General features: G+C 46.1%; 1 non-coding gene across 1 annotated transcript; it reads right to left on the bottom strand.

Moving 5' to 3' along the window:
• Window positions 1–5,765: 5,765 nt before the first annotated feature.
• Window positions 5,766–5,848, bottom strand: TRNAL-CAG (transfer RNA leucine (anticodon CAG)). The gene has a single exon. It is a non-coding gene; the product is annotated as a tRNA-Leu (tRNA).
• Between the last annotated feature and the right edge of the window lie 16,262 nt (window positions 5,849–22,110).

The raw sequence follows: 22,110 nt of genomic DNA, 5'->3' as shown, positions 1-22,110 counted from the left end.
CGAGGGGGGGGGTCAAAAATCGCGTGACGTCATTTATGGACGGCCCCATAAGACTGACGCGCGCAGCGCATGAATTAAGGATGAAGGATAAAATTTAACTGGCAAAATAATTCACAATTGGAACCCTTCAGGTAAACGAATATTGAATCAAGACACGCTGGAGGCTGCCATGAGAGACTTGGGCAAGTCCGGTTCGTCAGGATAACAAGTGTAAGACATCGGATCGGTCTTCGAGGAGCTAAGGGGCCGTCCATAAATGACGTCACGCGATTTTGGACGATTTTTGACCCCCCCCTCGTCACACCGCGTCACAAAAAGTCAGACCCCCCCTCAAATATGACGTCACAAAGCTCTTCCCCCCACCCCCCAAAACCAAATAAAACATGCTTCAAATCGCTTTAAACTATTGTCATTGTAGTGCGTATTTAATGTGCCGCTGCACTCTGATGTTGTAGGAGAAAACATTTCTTTAAAAAGTATGTTTCATTAAGTAGAACGTGTTATCTATATTTATTTAAAGTTGCGCATTTTTATGTGACGTCACATTTCTCAACCCCCCCCCCTCGTCACACATCGTCACAAATGATGTCTGACCCCCCCCCCACCCCCCAGGTGCGTGACGTCATTTATGGACCGCCCCTAACAAGGAATCGACAACGACGATGGGGTGCGGCTGCTGCGTCAGTCGCCGTACACTGCCCAGTGACGATAACAGAATGTTCACTTAATGATTGCAAGTGTATGTTGGTTAACCACGTGAAATCAGGATAGCCTCATGTGCACGAGTCACCAACATGGCAAAAGTAGTAATAGAAAACGAAGTACAACTATGAAACAAACAGAAATCAGCACAAAAATAACTGCATTACAGAACATAAAAGTGCACAAACATTAAATAAATAATACTTTGTTTCCTTCCTCTAATAAAGTTGGCTCCGACAAATTATTTTTAAAACAACGTTCCTCGTGTAATGAAGTTACAGAAACATTTGCGTATATTTATGGGGATTATTGCACGATGGTGTAAACAGACACGGTTATATCCTTAGCTCTTTCGGTAAAGTCACGTTGAAGGGAAACAATAAAATATTTTTTTATTGTTTTATACATATTTTATTATTTTATTGCTTCCCTTCAACGTGACTTTACCGAAAGAGCTAAGAATATGAATTACTGCAGTCACGAAAGCTTTAAATCAAAAGACACGGTTATATGTCAGAGATAACTACTGTTTACAGTAGGTGAGGTTATGTTACACGGTGAGATAAAAGTCACGCCAGAAACACAAAGATACTCACGCGGAAACAAGCTCAAGTGCTGCACAGAGTGGTTATGTGCCACGTGCAATGGTTCTGAGATGTAGAAGAGTTGGAGCTCATGAGTAACATATATTGTCGTGATTTAAAGCTTTCGTGACTGCAGTAATTCATATTCTTAGCTCTTTCGGTAAAGTCATGTTGAAGGGACACAAAATAATAAAATATATATAAAATATATGTATTGTTTAATATATTTATTATTATTTTTTTATTTCTCTTTCAACGTGACTTTACCGAAAGACCTAAGAATATATATTGTCGTGTTTGCATTCTGGTGGAGTTTCAAGGTTAATACGCGTTTAAAGACTGGGGTTGTAAAGTAATATTGTATTTTTAGCTGAACATTGTCTTCTGAAGATCCGGGAGTATCGTGACTCATATTGTGGGCATGGCATCGAAATTTTACGACGAGATCAATTGACGCTATTGTGTTAATATATGTTGAAAATAGAATAAGACTGGGCAACAACGCCGTGTCGAACACCTTTGCAGAGTGGAGGTATTGTGGTTAATGCACACATGATTAATTGTAAAAAGGTTTCAGTTTTGATGCCAGAAAAAAAGGGGAAAAACCCTATTATTATATTTTGGTACTGACAAAGGAGGTGTAATAATGTAGTTGCTTAACCCGAGCCCTCATTACTTTGATAGTGGCATTGTCTTTGAGCTGTACGCCTTTTGGCGTCCTCTGGTCTAGCAACAATTGAGACGAGGCTCAAAAGAAAGCCGTATCTGGTGTGGACCAATCAGTTTCAAGGACAATGCATATATTATCAGTGTGTTTTTTGCATTTTGACCACAAGTATTGTGGTTATTGCACACGTGATTCCTTGTAAAAAAGGTTTCAGTTTTGTTGTCAGAAAAAAAGGGGGAAAACACTATTATTATACTTTGGTACTGGCAAAGGAGATCTAATGATGAAGTATTACCCAGTTGTACACATTGTATTGTGTCTCAATAACCAACCTGTTTACATTTTCACTAGGGGATTGCATATTTCTGCACTGCCCTCACTCCACGTGAACTGGCAATCTATAACAACCTGTGGATAGTAGTCTTGCATCCAAGCACTACCCATTCATTCTCAACCCAGCTTAGCTTCCGAAGATCTGACAATATCGGACCCATTCCCGGTGAATTGGTCTTAGGCAAATGATAATTCTCTATCGAGAATTAGAAGCGCCAGAAAAAAAATCACTGGAATATAAACTACTCCAGTATTCCTAAGCATGCAAGATTTATTTGTGTTCACAATTATATTGAGCCTTGAAACAGACTGCATCACTGCAATCCTGGAATGGCTGTCATTACAAAATCCGTCTAATCTGTGAACGGACAAACATCATTCCACCAGGGCCATCTGAAGTTCGCTAAACCTGATCAGCACTGACACTTGAACTGACTGGGAGTGTCTGGAATTCTCGATATGCGTTGTCGTTGCTGCTGTGAAGCTTTACTTCCCGGTGTTACTCTCGCTGTCATTGTCATAGAGCCATCTCCATTCGTAAAAGAAACCTGTAGGTTGCTTCAAATACAATGTTGTGTCCGTACATCCATTTCTAAAACTCATAAACCAGTCGCAAACTTACCACGACAATACCGCTATGCATTCTACGTCTTCATCAAAAAGAGCGTCATTAGCACATCAGATTCCACCAGTGTAAATATTCAGATTCTGATATAGCCTGCTCAACCTGGAAACCTCTCTCCTCTATTAAAAATGTGCTATTATAATCGTCCCTGCCGGCAGGCAACGTAAGTTGTTGTACGGCTGTGCTCAAAGTGGGCACGAACAAAGCCTGATTTGCACGCACAATAGTCGAGTGATTGCCGGGCCACTGCTGTGATTTATGGGTACGCATGAGCATCGCGATATCGCATACCTGTCAACCCATACAGTTTACCCATATTATACAGGGAAACTTATTTTTCAGGTCCATACGGCGTACAGACGTTTCAATACGGGCAAAAATAAAATTGTCTATTTGGTTGTGTTTCTCCCTTGTGATGGGACTTTGTAGGATGAACTTTGAGATTTATAAGGACACGGGGTGACCAATAAGGTCTGAATTGGTCTGTAATAATGTATGCACTAATAAGGGGTTGGACAGGTATGGTATCGGGTAGAATTAATGGAGATTCCATCTGCACCGGAATGAGCGCTAGGAATTGTCACCGTAGATGCGACCAAGGGATTGACGCACACCTGGAAACGGTGCTGTAATACGATAAAATCGGACTGAAATAAAAGCAGACTTGAACAGCGAACTGAAGTAACAGCGAACTGACGTAAAAGCAGCGCTTAGCCGATCAAAGAAAGATAAATGAGGCCGCGCCACTTGATCATGACGTGACCGTCTCTATCCAGGACAATAATCGTTTGCATTCATAGTGTAGTAGAACGACACTACTGTGGCTCAGTATCGGGGCTGTAGGCGGGTGTCACGGAGGTCGTGTCAGGCCGTGACATTCCGCGTGAACCCAACAGGACACGTGACCGGATAAAGGGGGGCCAGGGGCCCCAGGGGGGTCACGTGGTTGAGGGCTCGGGCCTTCCCGAAGGATCGTGAAGGGGGGCGTGGCCTGGGGCGGAGCCGGCCACGCCGGAGTGGTTATACGCGGGGTGTGGACGGAGAGCTGGGCTGTTCTGCTGTGTCAAGTCTGGGATGAAGCCACCATCTACGATCCTCGGTCTCCGGTCCAGAAATGTAGTATCCCCGTATGTTAGCTAAGTTAGGAACGGTGGTTACCACCCTATGTCGTTAACCTGTTAATGTTAAGAGTTACCCGTTGTGTTTAGATAATAAATAGTGTCCAAAGTCCAGTTTGCACCTGAATTTTTAAACAGCGATTTAACACAGCATGAACAAACTTTAAAAAATCAGATAATCAATACCGTTGGTATGTATGGCCTGTGAACCGTGGGATTTAATTTAAGATAAAATAGTAAATTTTCAAGATGGCTACCCGATGCACTTTGAGCCAGGTGGTGCCGGATCGACTGAGCAGGAAACGATACACAGTTCACCTCGTTTCACGAGTCACAACAACCAAATATGGACAAGGACGCCCACTCGCTTCCACGTGGAGGGACTCATCTACTTACAAACGTTCGACTTACGAACGTTCAGAGATACGAACAAACCTGTCCGTATGTCCAAGCTGCCTGTTCGGATCGAGAGTCGTAAGTGCAACCGCCACGCAATAGATGGTGGTGGTGGCGTCTACATCTACAGAACATGAAGAACCAGTGACATCTACAGAACATGAAGAACCAGTGGCATCTACATCTGCGTAACATGAAGAACCAGTGGCATCTACGTCTGCAGAACATGAAGAACCAGTGGCATCTACATCTGCAGAACATGAAGAACCAGTGGCATCTACATCTGCAAAACATAAAGAACCAGTGGCATCTACATCTGCAGAACATGAAGAACCAGTGGCATCTACATCTGCAAAACATAAAGAACCGTATTTCGAGTTGCCTGTTCGGACCGAGAGTCGTAAGTTCAACCACCACGCAATAGATGGCGGTGGTGGCACCTACATCTGCAGAACGTGAAGAACCAGTGGCATCTACAGGAGATTATAAACTTTTAAAGCCATTCGCCGTGTTGAGTGTACATGCCGTAAAACATGTTTGGAATCGGCAGCAGTAAAGTTGGACTTACGAACAAATCGACGAACGAACATACCTCTGGAACCGAACTTGTTCACAAATAGAGGAGTCCCTGTATAGGGGGGGAAATCTCTGCTTAGTGATTTCGTCGGGAGTACGATCTCATCGCTCTTATTACAGCGCCATCCCGAATTGAATGGCAAATTCCCCCAGAGTTTTTTTTATTCCAACACAACCCCCTGCCGGAATATAATTGTAATTAAAAATGTTCGGTCCCTGTTAAACCATGGGGCACTTGGGGTGAGAAGTTACTCGTGACGAATTTAAAAATCGCGGCTAGAGACGATGGGAGGTGACGAGTCACGCGACTCGCTTCTCAAGGAGCACTGCTTCTTCCTAAAGACCCAAAAAACACGCGAGGCGCTTGATAATTCCTCCGTGTTCAATATCGCGGTCGGTCAGCAGAGGGCGATGTTAATATGGAAAGCAAATGCCTAAATAAAATCGTGCATTACAACGCCATTGAACATGTTAAGCGGCGCAATACACATCCACCAAGTGATATAAAGTGTTTGAGTGTCTTCCATGTACAGCATGTTACGAAATTCACGTGCTCGCAATCTTTTGACAAAGGCTCTTGTGCAATACAATGCAGATGCGCTATTGTCAGCTCCACTGACACAAATGCATTCAAACGCTTTTCTCCAAACGTAAAGGCATTGCGGTGGCAAACATCGCTACATTTGTAATAGAGAGACGAACATCCCACTAGAAGGTGAAAAATAACAAAACATTACGAAGGGGGGGGAGGGAGAAAAAAATATTGTCAGAAGTGGGATTCGAACCCACGCCTCCAGGGGAGACTGCGACCTGAACGCAGCGCCTTAGACCGCTCGGCCATCCTGACTCTCTGCGGGCTCTACTCTGGGAATGAGGGCCATCGTTGGTCTACCCAAAGTATCCCATAAAATTGGATACTTTTTACGGGATACTTTGGGTATATCCCATCAACTGTATTGGTGACGAGACATGTGTTTACGCACGTGTAGTCTGTTAAACATGAAAGCAGTCACTGGACCTTGTCGAGTGACGGGAGAATACAATAATGGAACCATTGCATGTTTTTGATTTGTGTCGAAAGCACGCTCAACCGGTAACCCTGATGATCGAGAGTTTATCTCATATGTATGCATACCAATGCAGGAGTTGCCTTGCTTAAATACGTTGCAGGAGTAGACGTACCCATGCCGATTCGTTGATGGCATGCTGTCAAGTTATCTCCAGTCAGCAGTGAAACAACTGCCTTTCCTATTTATTTTCAGTACCCGCTATCCACTGATGTTTTGCATAGTTACTGACTGATTTAGTTAATGTTTGTGAAATCGTTCACAAAACAAAGGCCCTCATTAACATAGAAAAATGAGTACTTGCAGTTGAAAATAACCTGTTCCAATGCTGGAATTATGCACGCTTCTGGGCCACACGACATGAAAAGGTGTACTCGAATGTTCTATGCGGGGTTAGGGACAGAAGTCAAGACAGCACATTTGTCATATTATTTATTCTGGTGCATTGCGTCATTCCAATGAGCCTTGGATACCAAATATTTTTCAGCATCTGTTCGAACATGAACAAACACGGCCAATCTACCTGGTATTGGTCATTCGACAAATTGTGATGATGATTATTGTTGCGCGGTTATATTTAATCACCGCAGAGTCTTGCAGTGCCCGTCTCTCCCCATACTGCGCAGAAGCGGAAGTCTCCGTTGAAGAAGTGGCCGTCGCCAATGATGGACTCAGCTTTGTGTCCATAAAACATTCGTCGGTGGCACATTGCGCTGGCAGTGGTCCACAGGGACACACAACAACAACAACAAAAGACTCGGCACATTCGTCACTAACACGGTGGACCAAAAAGGAGACAAAACGATGGATCTTTACCAAAAACCTCCTGAAATACACTTTTTTTGTCTCGGTCCTAAAGTTATAATAGTAGAGTACTCTCAATATATCACTATGCACTGTATACGTTTATAAAGTATATAATTAGCCCTGTCTCATAATGATTCACGGAATGTATCGCATGTATTTCTGTATGTAAACCAACATGAGTTTTTTTCGACGGCTGGGGCAGTCTTTAGGATTTCACAGTCGCTTCTATTGACTACATCTCAAGAGTAGTCCTGGCGCATTATTGAAACTGTGGGGAGTTTCACACTGGGTAACTTACTCGTAAACAGTTGCCTTGCGGCAGGACAACGAAGATTAATTATCTGCAGTAAAACAAATGCTCTTTCCTTTAACTACATTGTATGTTGTAAGACTAAATATATATGCGTATAACTGACACGAAGGAAATCACTATTTACTAATTAGGAAAGGGCGTCCTCTAAGTGATATCATCTTTTGGAGTTTTCCCCGAACTCTTCGTCATGAGCTCTGCTGTCAATTATGGAAGCAGCTGCATGCGAATGCGATAAGCCGTGAAGAATGAAAAGAGCATGTCTGTATGTACAGCGATACCTCGATATGCGAATATTCTATATACGAAATTTCAGCGTAACGAGCATTGCATAAATTTCCATTATTTCAGTGGTAAAAATAAAGTTAAATAATAAATAAACACTGCAACCACTTCATGAATTATACATGTATCGATCTGCGGAACTATATAAAGAAAATACATGTACGTTTCTTAACTATGTTTCTTTTATTTATGTTAGTTTTTTTATACTGTACAGTATAATATATATTATTTCCAATATGAATTGTCATTGTTTACAAAATTAATGGAAAGCTATTCAGTATTTATAGTATGAAATAGTTACGAAGGCTGGAAATGCATTCTCATTGTACCAATGTTAAAAGTTGTTCAATATACGAAGTTTCACTATACGAACGAAGCTCCAGGAACGCATCTTCCAAGTCTACCGGCTGACAGCCATGCATCCAAGCAGCTCTTCGTCGAGTCACAAGATCCTGGGTGCCCATTAACGGCTCGCCATGGTGCCCCGTAACGCGTAAACCACGTCGCGTGCACGTCAACATTTTGCGATAGCCTTAACAGAATGTTGGGGCAAGTGCTGTTAACGGCACACAAAGGGGGGTGGGTGGCCAGCACCACGGCCGACCGCCTTTGTCTCCCTAGTGGCAAAGTTTACACACCGCGCTCGGTTCTCATTCAAGGCTGAGTCGACCTAGGGGAGGCCCAGGACCGGTTCAGATAATCGTTACTGGTGTTTGCCGCGAGCGAGAATCGAACTCGGGTCGCCGGGTTTGTAGCGCATTGCCCTAACCGCTCCACTACCGCTCCCCCTTGCTGTTAGTGTTGACTCCGTTTGCATATTCAAACGTTTTTTCTTCTCTGGTTTGCGTCTCCAAAGTTTGGGCAACGCATTATCAATGTGTCCGATCTTGAGTGGGTCAAGCCCGTAAGAACAAGGCAACTCTATACAATATTAGTTTCGTTGATTCACATTTGTTCATCTTTTTGAGAGTTCTAATGCCCCCCCCCCGCCGCCCGCTGCTACGAACGGGCCAATCTAAAATACATAACCGCTTTCAAACCTCAGTTGGAAAGCGTTAAAATGAGACCAGAATGTGCTAAAGACCGGTAAATATCGTCAGAGAAAAGGCCCTCTGTGAATGGGGCTTGCACGCAGTGCGCCTGCTCAAAGACAGCTGCTGCCGGACGAATTTCGGCACCGGTGGAGTCCACAAAGGTGCAAAATAAATAACTACCCGCGAGAGATAAAAGAGACGGGTTGAAGCGGTCACAGCGTGGAAAATAACTCCCAACAAAAAAGGATAAAACACAAAAACAGGGCTGTCCGAATCGTGCTTGAAGCCGTGCAGGCAGCAGCCGCGCAGGGACTTTGCGGATGCGCTTTGTGGATCTCCCGTGCGTTTTCGGGGTTGTACCGCGTGTTTTTTTCCCCTGCACGATGTCCGACGTTTCGCTCCACGTGCTGGAAGCTTCTCCAGGAAGCGAAGCTCCGAAAGTAACTGAAGTTCAAGCTCTCAGCAACGTGGAGCAAAACGTCAGGCGTCATAGCAAACAGCACGCGTACAATCCGAAAACGCATCTGAGACGTACATAGTGCGGTTTAGTACCCAGCCGCCTACATTAATGTAACGGAGATTAGAATGCCCTCTCTTGGAATTCTTCGTAACAGAACTGCAGTGTGACCTTACGAAAACATTAGGAGGCACGACAGTCAATATCAACCCCACTTTGAACACATTTCCAACGCTTGAAGCGATACAATCTGTTTTTGTTTCAAATAAACAAACATAATACAGCGTCCTATATCTGTACCCAGTTACGGACTGGGACTAAAAATCGGGCCAGGCATTTGTAAAAACACACCGGCCCAAATTCGGAATATGGGCAATTGTTTTAATGGATTGTGCAACGAACTGTATACAAGCCAGGTTTGAGACAGCTGAGCTTGATTTTGCCATTCGGTCTCATTGGCCAATTTGGGCAGGTCAACAAAAACACATGGGCCGGTGAGAAAGAATCTTTGGGGCTGCCAAACATGGGACCTAATGTCAACCGAGAGCGTAAATAAGCAATGAAGCGTAAACATTGGAGGTAATCGCATATTTTCGTAGTATTTTTTTTTACTCGGATTACACTTGCAGTTTCACACACAGACCGGCCTACCGGTGCTTAAAATGTGCCCGGACTGCCCTGAAGCCAGTCCGGGCCTGTCTGTACCGCAACATTAAAAGTCATAGTATTTTTTGCATAATTAGAAAAAGCTGCATTTCATTCTCTCAGAGTGCAACATTTCAGCCAGATTGGTTAAACTAAAGGAAACTCTGGACCGATTTCGAGATGTTATCTCCCACGCCTGGTATGTTGGAGGTTAGTGGGGTCTCTATGTGGACGCCTGTGTATATGCAGTTTGGATGTTCTTCCCGTAGTTGCGTGTACTTTTCTCTGGGTCCTCCGGTTTTTCCCTCCAACATTTCTAAACGTGCTTAGATCATTTCGCTGCTAATATAAAGCCCCACGTGTGATAAGCCACTGCGTTGAGCTATCATTTGCGGCTAGGTCAATAGCGTAACTAGCGTGGGTGCAGGGGGTGCCTTGGCCCCACCTGACCATGAGAAACAAATGAAATATTTTGGGGCCCCACCTGACCGATTGCCGCACCCCCTGAGCTGATAATGTCGGTACGCCCACTGCACTAGGTCGCTTATGGAGAAAGAAAACAGCTTATATAATCAGTGGGCTTTACCTGGTAAATAAAATGGTTTAGTTGTATGTCTCATCAGGAGAGTAGGTCCTGCTGGAAACCATGCTGGAAGGCTGACCACATTGATGGAGTACTTGGATAGACTAACAATGGCCCTCATTGCCGGAGTGAAACAAGGGGCATTTCGGATGGCCGAGCGGTCTAAAGCGCTGCGTTCAGATCGCGAGTCTCCCGTGGGATGCGTGCGTTCGCATGCCCACTTTTGACAAGAGTTTTCTTGTTAAAACCTCATTGTATGTTCATGATTGGTTACTTTGACTCAATGTTAGTCATTCTGTTCAAACGAATTCTGCTCTCTCATCGTCTAATATGTAAATATTGTGCAAACATTGACTAATAATTTATGGGGGGGCTGAGCCTTCTTTAACGGGGGGCAGAGGGGGGGGGTGTTAGCCCCCCTCCAGCCCCCCTCCAGCCCCCCTGATACTCCGAGACTGCTTAGTAATTTGTCTTAGATTACTTTATTTTGCACCTTCAGCATTTCCACAGACTGCTTTATGAATCTTAAACGTACATTAGTTTGGGTTCGTGCAGGTTTAATTACGTACAGTATTTCCAACTTGACCAATGTTACCTCAGTCCAAAATACAAATATGAAAAAATTGCTCCCTACACCCGATGATTTAAAGGCCCGTTCCACGCGACGTGGTGGGCAGCGCCGATTCAAGAGACAGACAGAGATAGAGAGTTTAACACCTATCAAATAATACATTGTTTAAATGCATGCCTATACAGGTCACCATAAATCAATGGGGATTACCTGTACGCAGACAGTAACGGGTACTGCTATATTTCGATTTAAAGCTTTCGTGACTGCAGGGATTAATATGCGTGTTTCTTTCGGTAAATTCACGAAGGGAAATCATAAAACATAATAAAATAAAATTCTGACGACGTTTCGGCCACAACGCAAGCAGCCGTTGTGGCCGGAACGTCGTGAGAAACAACCAAGAACAGGTACTGCTATTTGATTGCACGAAAACGACAGGACGCACAAGAACAGTGTGCATGCATACTGCACGTTGATTACAAATGAATAAGCCAACCGTCAATTAATACACATTGTCATTTATACGCATTCATTAATCTCTCCCCATGATGCCATTACATTTATACCTCTATTTAAGGAACGAAACAGGAGGATTTCGCCTGATGAAGCTAGTTGTAATTACTGGCGAAACTACGTACTCAGTTTGCAAATGTTGTGGCTTGGCTCTCCAACACAGCGGTGTGCTGTGCTAACGACGAATTGGGCACGTTCTGTTTACGTGACAAACCTTACTAATTGGTGGCGGGTTTAACGACACATTTCTATTTACGCGATCTAACCCCCCCCCCCCCCCAAAAAAAAAACTATATTCCTATTATATATGTAGAGAGAGAGAGAGAGATTACGCTGCGTGTGTGCGCATCGCTCCGCTGGCGGCCGGCCGCTTTGTGCCCTCCCCAAAAGGCGAGGGCTCGTCACGGGCGAGCGCGCCGTCTGTAAACGGCTCAGGGTCTCCCCGTGTCTCCCTTTGCCCGCGCTCCGTTATGCAAACAGCTCTTCTCTGTGTTTTTGCTGGGCACGGCTCGGCCACCGTGTTTGCCCCGAACTCCGTTTCGGCTTTGAGAGGGAAATCGAGCGTCACCGGGCTCCGATCAGTCAAAGCGCTCACGGTTTACAATGATGGTCCCCAGCGAGAGATAGCCCTTTTCATCAGGTGCGGAGCCGGCACGGGACACAACGGATCAGCTGGTTGGTTTTTCCCAAACTTCTTCGTTTTTTTTTTCACCGCTTTTCAACGATTGCCGTAAACAACCAAAATATCTACTCGCGTCTAGGCGAGTGGTGCCCAACTTTTCGACACATCGGAAGTGCAGACAGCACAACATAGGTGCCCTTGTAAGTTGGGACAAGTGAGAAATTGCCTTTACTCAGATAAACAACAACAACAACAACAAAAAGAAGCCTCGCAGAGAAAGAGTAATATACAGGTCTCTGAACTCTTCGTAGACGAGACGAAATCCTCTAATTTTCACAAGACATTACGGGTCACACGTACGCCACTTAATTTATCATTCAATATCGTCTAGAACACTGCCAGGCTGGCTAGCAGTAGGCTTTATCGGCATTCTATGAATAGATTTTTAACCAAAATAAAGAATTCAAGTATAATACCATGATCATTCATAGAACGCCTGGGATTAAGCATCAGGGACGTGCAAGGTGGTTGCTGAACGGACTCTAAAACACTCAAACCAAGGCACACGCGATAGTGACGACCCGACGATATCGCGTTCACCGCTCGTTGCACACTTTGGAGGGTCGGTTCCGGAAGGCCGCCCTGGTTAATACTGCCGATTATTAACTGTAAAATACGCAGCATTTGCTTCACAGAGGGACTTTACAGAGGACGTTATTCGAGGAGGAGGTTATTGTGTGTCGGGCATAAAATCTGACACGTTTGGAAACATTCATGGAAATTACTTAATTGGGGAACAGCACGTCAGTCCTGAAAAATAGTCTTGATAGTGATGATTTAAAGGGTAAAGAAACTGAAATAATAATAAATAGTAATAAATCCCCCGTTGTTGCTTTTGCTTGAGCATGAGAGACGCCCTCCCGTCATTCCCCCATCCGCCCCTCCCCATCCGCACGGATAATATATGTACGGCCCTTTGTCAATCTACTGCTGGATGAAGACCTCCCCACGCCGTGACGGTCATGGTGGTTGTCTGGTCACGTGATGGTTATTATACATTGTCAGGTGCGAGACCCTGCGACCCGCAGAGTTTGCGAGCAGCAGCAGTAGCAGCAGCAGCACACACTGTGCACGTATTCCTTGTCGTAAGTCACTATTAAACTGAACAAGGAAACAAGGTACATGGGCGGTTTTTTTTGTTTTGCCCAGACCGCGTTACTTTCCGGGAATACCGCAGGCTCAAGTTTAGTTTGTGCATTAGAGTTAATCAGATCCGTATATGAGCATTCGCATACCTAAAATATTGCGTTAGGGTTCGGGTTAATGGAGACATCTGAAGAGTGCATGCGTCGGTTTTCGCGGTTGTGCTGTACAGCTCTCCGATGCGCGTCGGGTTGTACTGCGGTGTTCTCCAATCCGATGTCCGGGAGCGATAAGGCCTGGTGTCTAAAACGTTGAACATCATACCGAACAGGTGCAACGGCACGAAAGCCAGTGCTAAACTGAATCTGGAACAGGCCGGAAACATTGTTCTGGGAATTATGTTGGCAAGAGACAATTTTCGTTTATTTTTGTTTTGTTTGATTGCACAGTAATTTCCATTTTTCAATATATGAGTATTGGCTAAAACTATGTACTGTAGGATTTTTTTTAAATATATGCGTACCTTGTACTGTCGTGTTTATTGCCTTACGCTGATAATCCCTGCACGACAAGACAGCCGAAGCAGCGTTCAGGAAAATATCGAGTGAATACTTAGCCCTGCCAGAAAACCGCATGTGTTGGTGCTTTTGGAATTATCTATTTGACCGATTTAGTTAAATTGGGTGTTCGTTTATACGTGAATGGCCAATCACAAGCCAAAGTGCTGTTCAGCTTAGAGTTTGGGGGGCGGGGGGGGGCGCTTTTGTGCACAATGCGCATGCTCTCGTTGTGCTGTGTGCATCTATGTTCATCTGTCGCGACACTGGGTCCGTTAGTTTGCGTGTCCACCTCATGTACGTGCGCGAGTTTATTTGCACGTGGTGAGTGTCTGAACGGTGTCACGATGGTTCACATCATCTCATAATTCGGTACCTGGGTTCAAATCCTGACCACGGCGTACAAAGTGCATCGTAGCATATAGCATGAGCCTCATTCAAGTTGAATCGGCATTAATTTATACTGTCATGCCTCTATATATTTACATCAATACTTCAGTGACAAACAGGCAATACTATAGTCGATAGCACTGCCTTAAAATAAAAAAAAATATAGAAAAGGCGATGTTTCGAGCCATAGCCGTTCAGCTCTGAAGGCAGTGCGTTTGACAAACGTGTTGATTGTTTTTTGTTTGTTATTTGTGCTTGTGCACCATTGCCGATGCAGTATCACCAAATAATTTGTTTAGCTAGAGACACATGGGCGGCCGAGTGTGGTGTTGGCCCCACCACTCGCTTTGTCATGCTACCTTACATGCATGCTCACAGTATTCGCATAGTGTAAGCCATCATGGAGAGCAGGCTAATCGTTTTTGGTCTGTTCGTGTTTTTTTTTTAATATATACTGGTGCGTGTTTCTGCGCGTGCGTTCGTGCAAGCTCCGCTCGAACAAGTTTGTCATTTTAAACGCAGCGAGCAGACGCGATACTCTGGCACCAGTGGGGGCACCCGTCAGCCACCGCGGTCTGCAAACCTGTAGCACCCAGGGTGACCCCGTGACCTCCAGCCAGAGCCACGTGGCCGCCTAGGTGTGGCACCGGCCACGTTGCCCTCGCTCGCTACCGACCTTCGGCTTATCGATGGCCGGTGCACCGCGTGTGCTTCTGGCTGCGTGTACAGGGAGTGGCTGTGGACGAGGCGCTTGCTGCAAGCCATGGCCACCGTCTTCCCGCCCTCATGGACGTCCTTCCCTGCGCAGTGCGAGGAGGAGTCACCTCCGGACCGGACGAGCAATGTGAGCAATTCGCCATCTCTACGTGAGCCACATACCAATCGGGAATGCCGCCGTGGTGTGATGGTCAGTACGTTGCAACTTGCTGTCCAGAGGTCCCCGGTTCGACTCTTTGCCTCGGCTCAACACTCACAACAAGTTGCGCAAGTGTCTGAAATCCCCCCCACCCCACCCCCGCCTCTGTCTATAATTGAGTACACTATAAGTGATGTCGGGAGGTCGCGTGTACTGGGGGTAAAGTTAGTGCCGGATGAAGCGAGTGCGGGGCCTGTAGCCTTTGTTGTTATAAAGGGTCCCTAAAAAACATAAATATTAAAACACAAATGTTTTATCTTCTTGGTTCTTTCGGTAAAGTCACGTAGAATGAGAATAAAACAATAAAAGCTCAAGTGGCTACTTGTGTTGTGGCCGAAACGTCGTGAGAATGTTATTGTCTTACTTAGTTTTATTGTTTTATTCTCATTCTACGTGACTTTACCGAAATAACCAAGAAGATGAATCCTTGCAGTCACGAAAGCTTTAAATCGAAATGTAAACAAATGTTTTACTTGCATAGTAAAATAATTGTATTTTTTCATTTGCTATACAGCCAGATAATACGACAAATCGCTCACCTTAAACACCCAGTCGTTCATAAAAGTTGAAGGTGGTATAGTACTATAGAAATAAAGCAAGTGCAGAATCACTGAACCGAAATTGATAGCTTGAGAGCATTTAGCGCGGGGCCCTTGAAAGTGCGGGGCCCGTAGCTACTACATATGTAGCTACTTTTGCTACGAGGATAATCCGGCACTGGGTAAAGTGTGGGCACTCTCGTCTCTTCCGAGACGTCTGGCCAGCATGAAAGAGTAGAATAAATTTCCCCTAGATGGGCGCTCTAGAGAGAGATCCACCAGCTGTCTAATGCAATCGGAATTTGCTCAATAATGTCATCGCAGCGAGGGAATTGTGGACAAATGCCACGAAGCGCGAATCCTGCGATGTTGCCGTTTTTGTTTCATCAGAACCTAGATTTTGAAAGCTGTCTTTGGCCTGTTTGGGGCGGCGATGATGACAACGACGAGGGAGAACTGAGTCGCTACGTGGATATCGATTTCGTCTTGGCCAACTCGGGGCCTCACCTCCACACGGAGTTCAACTGCATGGGCCGCGCTCTGCAGGCGAGAGACCTAGAGAGTGAGGTCGCCCGTGCGAGTTCACCCGGAGCCGAGTGCGAGACTATCCAGGCCAACACCTACCACTGCCAACAACACCCCCAGCAGCAGCAGCAGCAGCAACAGCATCACCAACGCCAGCGGTACCATCGGTACCAGCAGCATCATTCAGACGAGAACCAACACCATCACAGTTACCAGGACTTCCGTAATATTCTGCGTCCGAGTGGCCATCATGATGACCCACAAGCGGAGTGGCACGCGTCGATTAAGAATGAAACGCACGCGGGTGCTGCGCGTCAATCGCACTGCCGGTTGGTCTGGCAGACGCTCCACGCGAATCTTGAGCAGCAGCAGCAGCAGCTGCAGCACCACGGACTCGCGGCGAGCGAGAGTCGTGGCTTCCAGATGAACTTCCCGAGGCACGGCCGCCACCCTCCCGCCCCCGACATCTGTACGCTCGGTACGTGAAGAAGATTTAGGGGGGGGGGCGAAATGAGCAGCACGTCGTTATCGTCATCACTGTTATCGGCACGCACAATGTGTGGTGCGTACGCGGTGCTTTTTGTACGTATGCTGAACGTCTTTCGCGCCGTACGGAGCCGACCGTGCTAATCGGAGCTGCGGGATACGGTTGTACAACATGCGGATGAACTATTCGAGCATATGTGAGATGGGGAGACTCGGATGCCACTGCCGAGTGGCCGGCTCACCGCGTGTGTAACCGTTAAGCAATTATTATTTTAAGGTAAGGAGTTGTAGCGCTTGGTGAGGCCGCATCGCTCAATGTGGTTCACACAGCACCATATACCTGTTAGATTTGACAATACAAAGTAATAATCAAGGGTACGCGTTCAAACCCAATACGAATTAAACCAGGGGAACGTAAACATTGCTCAGGATTGATCGTAAGAACGGCAGGGCAGGATAGAGGCTTCGGGTGGCAAGGCATTCGGTCATCCGTCCTGTCTATCCCTCATCTTCATCTCAGTTTTCCATGGTCATGGTCAAAACGCAGCCCACCTCTTCCCTCCTTGATCCCATTCCCGCCTCCCTTCTTCCTCGCCTCTTCCCCCGTATCCCCCCCTGCCATGCATCCCTTTTAACTGCTTCCTCTCCAAGGGCATCTTCCCCTCCACTTTAAATCTTAAATATGTTTTCCCATCCTAAAACAACCTTCTCTTGACTCCACCATTCCTGGCAATTATTGTCCTCTATCTTTTTCTGTCTTTTCTTAAATTCCATGGCTTTCCCCCACCATACCTTGTCTCTGTCATCTTCTTCTATGGCCTCTTTCGTACTCTTTGTTCCCAATATTCTCTGTGTCTCTCTGTGCCTCCTTCTCCCTGTCACCAACCCCGTGTTCGATCCTTCTTCCACCATGCACACCTCCACTAGAATAATCTCCCCCATGTACATTAAGCGGTCTCCATCCTTGACCTCATTCCTTTTCTCTCTTAAGGCTCACCTCTTCTTTTGCCCATTCTCTTCCCTCCCCTCACCCCTTCACTACTTCCAGTCTCATCCCCTACGTTTTCATGATCTAGAAGCATCCTCTATCGCAGTCACTAATTTCTCGATATTTGCATGCACTTGTCATCTAAATCACCGTTTTTTTAACGATGTCAAGCTCTTTGGAGTGAAGTCGCTCTGTAAACATAAGAACAAAACACGACTCAGAGTCGGTATGACAATTGAAAATATCTGGCAGAGGCCACGGAACGTGATACGACTGATGCATTATTTTCTTTAACAAACGAAGTGGCAACAGGATTTCTCAAAATATTGTCCTATAATCTAGTACTTCTTCTTCACATGGCTGGGGAAGCAGTTATAGTTTGATGTCGACGTTTGAAAACCATGCGATGGTTTCGGGCGAGGCGGAGTGAATGGTTGTGATGGCACCGGGAATGGATTCTCCTGGGGCAGGAGTTGAGTTGGTGGGGCGATCGTCTGACTTTGGTAGCCACCGCCACAATTTAGGCCGCTCCTCGTGTTCCGCTTGTAACCTAGTACTAATAGTGGCTCAGATAGCTCAGAGAAGGCAGAAGTCCTGTAGGTATGGATGAGTAGGTTTCGCACGCAATGACAAGGTACCATATCATCAACGGCAATGACCGTGTGTGACATATTGAACTGACGTTAACACACAACGTTGACGCCAGTTTTGAGTACAAGTGGGTTTTTTTTCTGTGTCGGATGCTCTGAATTTCGTTGCAAGTCAGGATATGCCATTGGAAAGTACGGACAAGAACATGGGCAGGCGAGTGTTGTAGATATATGATAAGAAGAAAAAAAAACGGCCACACTGGGTGGGACACTTGCACAGGCTGAGGGAGAGCCGCGTAACCCAGACAGTCTCCACGAGTCGAAACTGAGGCCTCCCCCGCGGCCTCCATGAGTTGACCTCGGGATCTGGCGGAGGGTGAAAAACATTGGGTAGCGAGGTGGTGGTGTCATCGATGGCTTTCGCCATTATGACAATCTCGATCCCGTTAACCCCGCGGCGTTCGCCCAATGTCATTGCACAGGCAACCTCGACGTGAACACGTCTGGCGCGGCGCTCTTGCCACCATCCTCTCCTCAACTGGACCTCTTTGGTGAAGTGACGGTGGCAAGTCTGAGGCTCGAGCCAGGACAGAATCAGAGCCGTGTTCAGGAGATCACCCTGAAACAGGAACCACGAAACTACAGGCGGTGCAAGCTGTTGTTGAAACGCGATCACGGAGCACGCTCGCGAAAACGACTCGCAGCGCACGTCTGTGAGTTCCCCGCGTGCGGGAAGACCTACAGCAAGAGCTCGCACCTCAAGGCACACCTGAGGACCCACACAGGTACTGCGCTCTACTCGTGGCTGTTCACTCCAGAGGACGAGTCGTCACTTAAATATAACGCTCGCAAACTAAGTGACAACACGCAAGCGTTTAACATGCTGGCTTTTTGTCGATGTCGTTACCGTTGTTGATATTGTTGTTGTTGTTGTCGGTGGTGGTGGTGGTGACAGGCGAAAAGCCATACGGGTGCGACTGGCCGGGCTGCGGGTGGAGGTTCGCACGCTCGGACGAGCTCACGCGCCACTACCGCAAGCACACGGGCGCGCGGCCCTTCCCGTGCGCGCTATGCGAGCGCGCCTTCTCGCGATCCGACCACCTCGCCCTGCACATGAAGCGCCATGCGTGACCAGTCCACCAACCCCGGTTGCGCGGCTTGCCGGCATGCAATCTGAATCGCTCGCATGCGGACGTCTCTGCAACCGGTTTTCGAGGCAACGGGTTGCTTAAAGCAGAGCACTGACTCTCCTGCGTTTTTTATTTGTTCGGAAAAGCTGCAAATGTAATGTGACGGTTTATGTAACGTTTAAATACAGTACTCTATTGTCATAATTATAATAGGTTATTTTACAACTAGCCGTCCAAGGACGGGTGTATGGCAGTAAATCTGAAACTTGCAAGCGAAAAGCAGACTGCGACGTGATATTCATTGCATTAATGTGTGTGCGATTTGTAAGGACGCGGTGACACAGACCTATTTCATTTTAAGGTTATAATCCCTTGTTCATCATGACGTCCTTTTTACTTTGATGTCTCAATAGCGTTACGGAGATCACGTGACGTGAGGGTTCTGCCTTTGTAGTGAGGGTTGTAAGTTGACACTGAGGAGGGGGGGGAGGCGCCTCGCCCCCCCCCCCCCCCCATGTGGAGTGACGTCACCCGCTAATTATTATTAATGAAGGGGTGCTGTACGATGTGGAGTGACGTCACATGCTCATGATTATTAATGAGGGGGGGGGGGGTCCATGTGGATGATGGCACCTGTTCATGATAATTAATGAGGGGACCTGATCGACGTGAATTAACGTCATGCGAGGGACACACAGACATTCTTGGCTCATTATAGTAGTAAATTACATTATGTCAGTCGTGTATATATTTGCATTTAACGGGCTCCGTATTTTATATGGAGTGATCATGCCAATAACATTCTGGTAATTTAGCAGTATTCGGTTAACAAGCCTGTGGTTGTTGACGAAACCCAGAAAGTCAGAACCTGTCCAGTTTGTTTGCTTCAACAATTGCTGCTTGATAACACTGTTCTGGAAAAACCAATATCCTGATGGGCTGAACACCTTATTTGTAAAAAAAATCATCGATATTATGTCTTGTTCAAACGAGCATTGTGGCAGTGTTCATTGCTAGTTTACAGCCCTGAGTCAACGGTGGAAATTCCACACTCCTATGTCGAGTCTAACCATAGAACAACTACTGTTGACTTCGACACAAAGTGTCTGAGAGACATGCCACCAGCCTCAGATTATTATATATGTAATTAAATCTCACTCGCGCATCATCTGCAACTGTTCCAGCCAGAGTACATGCTATATTAACGAGCAGTGTACGACACTTAACCATTTGTGTGTTTATTTATTCGTGTTTGACTGGGTGCGATTTTCATCGTGCAAATGAAACATTAAAGTTATTTCGATGTAACATATTTATTTATGGGTCATTGCGTGTTTGCTTCGTAGCAATTGACACGAGACAACTTTGAAAATGAGACGTTCAATCTCGGGCTATTTTGAGGGTGAACTGTTTAAATGAAAATTATTTCAAAGTAAATACAACACGTAAATACATGACGTGTTCACATACATCAGCGCTCATGTACAACTCGGCATCAGCTAAGGAGTTATAATTTGTTTTGTTTGACCTCAAATTATGCTGCTCCTGGCTAATGCTGGTCTCGAAAGCCAATACTGTATAGGCCGATGGACTAAACATGTTGTGGTGTTATGTGCAAACAGAACGCCGCTTGTGGTCGCTGTGCGCACAATGGTGCACAGCAAAGTGCAATGGGGGTCGCGTTCGTCAAGGAGGAGCACGGGCCACAGTTGTGACCATGGCACAACTTTGCACAGTGCTGCTTGTGGGTGCAAAGCTAATCTTGGAAGAGGTGAAGGGGCACATCGTATCTAAACTAGCTCGGTGGCTCGGCAGAATGTAATATATGGATACCTCTGCCTTCCAGTAGATGCATCACCCAGCGGCGCCATGCCTGTAAAGCCGTTGCATGTCGTATGAAATGAACCAGGCAAATTGTTCGATGTCGCATTGGCGAACAAAACTGCGTAAAACCTTTAAAATGTAAACAATGTAGGTGCCGCCGGTTCTCCACGTTCTGCAGCTGTAGACGCCACCACCGCCGTCTATTGCGCGGCGGTTGAGCCCACGACTCTAGGTCCGAACAGGCAACTCGACATACGGACCAGGTTCGTGAGTGTCTCTGAAAGTTCCTGAGTCGAACATTTCGTAAGTTGGGGAGTCCCTGCCCTACCATATATATTTTTTTTTTATCAAGCGACACCAATGATCGCGGGCGACGCGGTGTGGTCCGCAGCGACACCGCCAGAGTGGCCGCGTTGATGGCGTCTGCGGCGGCGATGCGCTTTGACGTAATGAAAAATAAGGATCGGTTTTACCATTTCTGGCAATAAAACAGGTGTTAAGATGCAGCGCCGGATTAAGCTAGTGCGGGGCGTGTAGCATATGTTATGAAGGGGCCTTAAATTAACGAAAAAAACACGTAAATATTAAAACATTTTTTTTTACTTGCATAGGAGAGTCATTGTATTGTTCATTTGCTATACAGCCAGATAATACGTCAAATCGCTAACCTTAAACACCCAGTCGTTCATAAAAGTTGAAGGCAGTTTAGTACTATAGTAATAGAGCAAGTGCAGAATAAGTAAACCGGAATTGATAGCTTGAAAGCATTTAGCGCGGGGCCCTTGAAAGTGCGGGGCCCGTAGCATTATGTAGCTACTTTTGCTACGAGGATAATCCGGCCCTGTTCAGATGTTCACACACCAAATAGAAACCTTTTGCAAGGAATCAAGTGCTGCATTAACCACACGCAGTACTTGTGCTGAACATGCAAACAAACACGTTCTAATAATACATGGGCATTGCCTTTGAACCTGATTGTCCTACACCAGAGACAGCCTTCTTTATGGCCTCGTCTCACCAGTGTCAGACCAGAGAACGCCAAAAGGCGATCAGTACAAAGACCGTGCCACTATCAAAGCATTTATAGATCGGGGTGAGCAGCTTGGACTTCACCACAGTCACAGTTT

The sequence above is a fragment of the Petromyzon marinus genome, chromosome 6 (assembly GCF_048934315.1).
Source record: "Petromyzon marinus isolate PM22_M1 ecotype Great Lakes invasive population chromosome 6, UKy_Petmar_22M1.pri1.0, whole genome shotgun sequence".
Lineage (NCBI taxonomy): Eukaryota > Metazoa > Chordata > Hyperoartia > Petromyzontiformes > Petromyzontidae > Petromyzon > Petromyzon marinus.
This window is presented reverse-complemented; position numbering and strand designations above follow the sequence as displayed.